This window comes from Limulus polyphemus, unplaced genomic scaffold (genome assembly GCF_000517525.1).
Source record: "Limulus polyphemus unplaced genomic scaffold, Limulus_polyphemus-2.1.2 Scaffold1351, whole genome shotgun sequence".
In the NCBI taxonomy this organism is placed as follows: Eukaryota; Metazoa; Arthropoda; class Merostomata; order Xiphosura; family Limulidae; genus Limulus; species Limulus polyphemus.
This window is the reverse complement of record NW_013666961.1, coordinates 49,321-56,157: the sequence shown is the minus strand read 5'-3', so window position 1 is coordinate 56,157 and position 6,837 is coordinate 49,321.

Sequence of the window (6,837 nt, the reverse complement as noted above, 5' to 3'; positions counted from 1 at the left end):
AAGAAAAACTTTAATATAAGTTTAACATGACAGCAAATGTACAACGTTTCGACAAGGTTTTGTCATCATCAGGTACGATAGTAATTTCTTGTTTATTAACCATATGAATTTTAAGTTGCCAGAAAATTACATTTTTTAAAAAGTACCAATAAATCGTTGGTAACAGGGGCGTAATTTCAGAAAAACTGGGTGAGGGCAAAGCTGTGTGGGCCGGTATAACATTTTCTCTGCCAAATAGCATAATGAATTAGAAGAGAATGATATTTCTAATATTCCTTCAGCCAATATTGACAGTTTCTTCCGCAAACGAATTCCTTCTTGTTGACGCCCCCCCCCCCTCCCCGTCGTTTAATTTCTCTTACTTCCAGTTCCCACCTACTGTCTCAAACATGTCCCAAATTTTCCTTCAACCCATAATATCCTAGTAAACTGAATGTAATGTCTGTATAATCACTGGACGATGTGACTGTGATAATCACTTAGCAACTATGAACTATAAATCAAAAAGATGAATGAATAAGAGTGCGCGATTACATCCCATAGAAACCGACTGCATTTCCGGGTTAGATCGGAATATAATGATGTTTGAAAAAACTACTTCTTTCATTTCGGCAAAATCTGTGAGATTTTACTCCATAACAAATTACTCTCCTGATTGGTAATAATTTCAGATCCACAAAGTACAGCACTATTCCATCAAGGATTACACAAAATAAAAGTATTAAAGTTGTGGACAAATGGAAAAAGAGCGGGGGGAGGGGTATACTCGAGTTACGCTCATCACATAAAATTTTGGATTGTGTTTAAAAATCAGAAAATGATATCCAGCCTGCTTGACAGTGTTATAAAATTTCTGGTAAAACACAACACTTCACTTTTATACGATCTAGGGCACGACAGAAACTCTCCAAGTGTTAAAGGTTTAAACTTGGAAGCGATAAAATGTACGGTTTATAAATACAGTAATTCCAGGTCGAAAGTCTTACAATCTATGATACTATATTTCAAACACAGAATGTTCAGCATTAGAACTCCTGTAGCTACTTTAATTAGGCTTACCAAACTTGTTTGATCACTGAATACTAATGACGCTTTATTAAACTAACTAAACGGAGTTACCATGGGTACTGAATGTAAACTTCTGTTACTAATCTACCCGTGGTTACACAGAAAACCAGATGTCTAACGACTCGCACCTCTTATCTTCGTTATATTGTTACTATAGTGATGATGTCGTATCTTCAAAAATTACAGGAGTAATTATTACCCAGCTTGCAAAACCAACTTTAACATTTCTGTTCAGTCTCGCTCATTCTGACAGTTACTAAAATTAGAACCAGGACGACTTTGGTGTATTACAAACCTACTGACTCACGAAGGTTTTTAATACAGCATACACCAAAAAGAATAGTCCAATATCGCGATTTCCGTGCTTACAAAGATTATGTAAATTTTGTACTAATTTTAATAAAAAGTCTATAGAGACGATATTTTTCTTTACACGTAAAGGTCACATAGGGCCCTACAAGAAATACTAAATTATTTACGAAACTGTTTTACAGCGACATAAAAATACAACGCTCACACACTTACCTGGATAGTATGGGGGACAGACCCCAAATGGAGAGTTCTGCTCCCAGCAGCTGCCATATTAAGGTATAGTTTATAAATTTTCTACCATTAACGTGAAAATGTTATTTGTTTCTGCTCTCCAACCTAACACTTTGCCCTCTTATGCTCCCTCCCTCAAATACAAATTTCTAGAACAAAACTACACAAATGAAACTAAAAATATCAAAGTTAAAGGTATCACCTAGAACATTACAACATGCTGCAGAATAACAACACCCCATGTACTACTTTAAAATAAAAACAATTATTTTGCTTAGGCATGATAAAATCTCTGGTGATATATTGGAACAGTATCGCCTATTCAATCCCAGTGAATCCAGCGTCATACCCAAAGTACTATCTGTTGTGATAGTTCTCCCTGTAACACTTGTAACAGAAATAGTAACTCTATTGATACATTGGAACATTGTTGCCTGTTCAATTTTAGTGAATCCAGCACCATACCCAAAGTACTAACTGTTGTGATAGTTCTTCCCGTTACACTTGTAACAGAAACAGTAACTTTATTGATATATTGAAACATTGTTGCCTGTTCAATTCTAGTGAATACAGCACCATACCCAAAGTACTAACTGTTGTGATAGTTCTCCCTTTTACACGTGTAACAGAAACAGTAACTCTATTGATATATTGGAATATTGTTGCCTGATAGTTCTCCCTGCAGCACTCGTAACAGAAACAGTAACTCTGTATATCTATTGAAATATTGTTGCTTGTTCAATCCCTGTGAATCCAGCACCATACCCAAAGTACCAAGTGTTGTGATAGTTCTCCCTGCAACACTTGTAACAGAAACAGCAAAACAAAACTGTTGATCAACAATACACACCACAATAAAGCAGTGGTTACCAACCTTTTCATCTTAACTCCCCTGAAGTAAATCTCTCTCTTCATGCCTCATTACTCCTAATCTGAGTGATATTTTTCACTTAATTTTCTAACAAACCCACAACAGAGGATTATTTATTAGTAAGAAAAAAAGAAAATCATAAAAATGTAAGGCAGGGCTGGATTAAAGTATGTGGAAGCACGGAGGCAAATATCCTTTCAAGTACAAGAAATAAAAAAAACTATATTGTATTAAAAACAAACTTTCAAATATAAGAAATAAATATATAAATCGAATATCGCAATATTCATAAATAATGTTAACAAAATATTTGTGGGGCCCTGAGGCAGCTGCCTCATTTGCCTTATGGTTAATCCGGCACTGATGTAAGGTGACTCGTAAAGCAATTCTCAACATCAATGAAAAGGTTAGGCTTGTATTATGAAAAAGTCTTCCATCTTTTGCTTGTTTGTGTTACTCATCAGTTTTTTCTTCCACCAATATAAACATGAGATAATGTAGTTCAATAATTCTTACATTTTCTCACCCCCATTATCTGTCACTTTAAAATTTTAGGTGCCCCAGGTACAAGTTTCTTTCAAAGCTGTTTTAAGATATCCGTCATTTCAACTTTATCCAAGTGTCTAGTTCATTGTAATATGAGCAAATGTTGTGGTCAGTTTGTGAAAGTGAAACCAGTCGCAGGTTGTCTGAAAGAGGGCCATAAACACACAATGCTAGAAATACTTTAGCTAATGATTCCAAAAGAACATTCATCCAACCAGACATTTTACTAACCACAAACATTCCATTAACTCACACCGTGGAACATGACAAAAAAGGCTGAACTTGAATTATGTATAATTAGAACTTAGAAGGGCCCACTGCAGATCTGAGGGTCCATGGTTTGCATCCTGCTTCTACCTACAAAATATCACGTTTTGCACTTTAGGGCCATTGGTGTATTATAATAGTGACTGTCAAATTGCACTATTTTGTTTGACGAAAGTAGCCCAGCTTTGGTGGTGTTGACTAGTTGCCTTCTCTTTAGTCTAGTTTTACTACTTCAAAAATTACCTTACCGCAAAAAATATTACACAAACAAATAGATAAAATAAGTATAAATTATAGTTGATTTTTTTACTTAAGGTCATGATAATACTTTTCTTTCCCCTGCATTTTCAACCAATTCCATTTTTTAACTTATATTACTTTTTTGCTATTATTTTGAAATTTTTTTCTATCTTCATTAGCACTGTCTTTCTGATAAGGTGTATATATATATATAATTTTCTGTACTAAGTTACATTCAATCATTATGGTTTTCCTTTCATATTTTTAACTTGCAGGGTTTTCATTCACGACCTTAGTCTACCACAATCAACAGTTATTTTACTTAACAATATTTTTTAATTTCTTAAATTCCATAAGAGCTAGAAAAAAACAGGTGTTTATGTATTGTTGCCATGATACCTAGTATTACTGGAACATGGATACTTAGCTGTAATGAACTTCTTTTTTTTTAAACCTATGGTATATATATGTTTTTCAAAATATTCTTATGTATAAAATTTAATGTCACAGCTGTGTCATATTTGTCATAAGACATTATGTTAGGCCTAACATGTTTTTTAACACTAATCTTAATCTAATCCCTTAGAGATTTTCAAGAATTAGAAAAGTGTATAATAATAATAATAATATTCAAATCACACTATATTAGTCATCACTCAATCCAGAGCTCTTCAGGCTGGCTGGGTTACAACAAACACAGTAGTGGTCAGAATACTATTTATATAGGTCACTTAATACAATAACAATTATTATGGTGTGTACATCTTTTACCTAATGGTCGGCACTAAGTGAAACAAATACTTGGTTTAATGAAGAACTATATAAACCTTAGTTACCTTACAAAATATTACCATGTAATTTAGCTACTTACAAGTTTCCCAGCCTGCGATTGGAAGATTCATCCTAAATAAAATTAACTCAAGTATACTGTTATTTCTAGAAGTTCATGTTTACAAAAAATAATGAAAAGCTCAAGTAATTATCTTTCACTCAACACTAGTACAGCCATTATCCAAATCAAGCAATCATCTTTCACTCAACACTAGTATAGTTATGATCCAACTCAATCAATCATTTTTCACTCAATACTAGTACAGTCATTATTCAGCTCAAGTAACCATCTTTCACTCAACACTAATACAGTCACGATCCACACCAAGCAATCATCTTTTGCTCAATACTACTCAAGTAATCATCTTTCGCTCAACACTAGTACAGCCATGATCTAAATCAAACAATCATCTTTCACTCAGCACTAGTATAGTCATGATCCAACTCAAGCAATCATCTTTTACTCAGCACTAGTGGAGTCATGATTCAACTCAAGCAATCATCTTTCACTCAACACTAGTACAGCCATGATCTAAATCAAGCGATCATCTTTCGCTCAACACTAGTACAGTTTTATATTTAATGATAACAAAACAAAATTTCAGAAAATGAAAAAAAAAACAAATACATGGGCACTGTGAGATAGTGCCGATTTAAGGCCAACGATTGTGTATATAAGCAGAATATAATATTTCCTTTTTAAATTGCTGAATCTTGATTCTTTGATCCAACTCAAGTAATCATCTTTCATTCAACACTAGTAGAGTTATGATCCAGCTCAAGTAATCATCTTTCACTCAACACTAGTACAACCATGATCCAACTCAAGTAATCATCTTTCACTCAACACTGGTACAGCCATGATTCAGCTCAAGTGATCATCTTTCACTCAACACAGAATAATAATTCCATCAAAATGTAGATGGAGCAAATTGATATTTTATCCACAGATTCTGGAATTAAGTGACAAATTATCTCTAATCCATCCATGGAATTGTTAACCAAATAACTAGGGCAAACTATTTCTAAAAACACTTCAATTCAAAACTTAGCAATATTTAGTTCTGTAGCTCTTGAAGGGTAAGATCTTGGAACATTGTTTAAATATAACAAAATAATTCTTATATACAGTTTAAAAAACAAACAATTTCAACAACTGTGTGATGTTAAATTTACTAGTAATTTGCATTACATATCTGAAAATTAGAATGCATTATTCTTTTTCTCTGACAAGCTTTGTAAAAGCAACAGCACATTCAAAAATTGTTTACTGTTGTGCAGTCAACAGAAGTTCATTCAAATTTCAATGCATACCAATATGCTTCTAAACTGGTTGGAGGTGTACACATCATTATGTACATGTACAACCAGTCTTAAGAGTAGGTGGAGATGGAGAAAACAAGCAAGACCTGAATTCCTTAATTAACCAGCCTACGTTTACCACAAAAAATGTGTTAAACATGCAGTTCAATATAATAATGAACTTAAAAAAAACAAGTCATTTATTTTCAAGATGTATTGTAAAAATAATAGTTTTGAAAAAACAAATTATTTATTTTTATAAAGTAAAAAGTGGGTTTTCATACATGTTTTCCATAATTATTATATGGCCTTAAATATTTAAAATTTACCTCAAGACATTGTATGTTTATGGATATATATATATATATATTTAGTCTCAGCAAACCTCATAAAAACATTGAAATCTATTTCTTTTTGAGATAACACAACTTCTTTTATCTTGATATCTTTGTTTATTAATTTTGAGCAAAATTTCTTGTCAAAAAATATTAATATATTTCCTACTTAATAATTTGATCACCTAAAGTTCACACATACAGACATTATTCTAAATAATAACAACTGATATGAAAAACTATATGAATGAAAGAGAAATTTTAAACTTGGCTAAAATCTTACCCTAACATTTACTGTTGCACTTTACTCAACACAAGTACTTGTTAAGCAAAACTTAGGAGCTGGTACAAATAATTGGAACACATAATACCATGCTAGCTAAGAACACTTTTAAAATACCCTACATTTTATTTAATGCCAGTTGCCTTTCTCAAGGGTCATCATATCATGATATATGCAAACATATAACAAGGTACAAACACATTTACAGATTATATCAATGAAGTTTCTGTCAGATAAATGGCAGACAAGATGCCTCCATCCATTACAAGTGAAGTATTCTTTATTTTTTCTTCTGTTTATGTATGAAATGGGATGTGGAATCGTGTAACTGAAGGGAGAATAAGAATCGCTACCTAGTGATGGGAGTAATAAGACATTCGGGATGGAGTGTGTCTAAATTCTGCATATATCTAAGATAATAATGAGTTGGATGGAGTTATACCAACTATGTTCAATGGGAGTATTATAGTAATAATATTGTTGCAAGTTAAATTTTGGTTAGTTTTGTATCTGGCTTTAGGACTAATCTAAACCTTTTCAGCTGGCTGAAT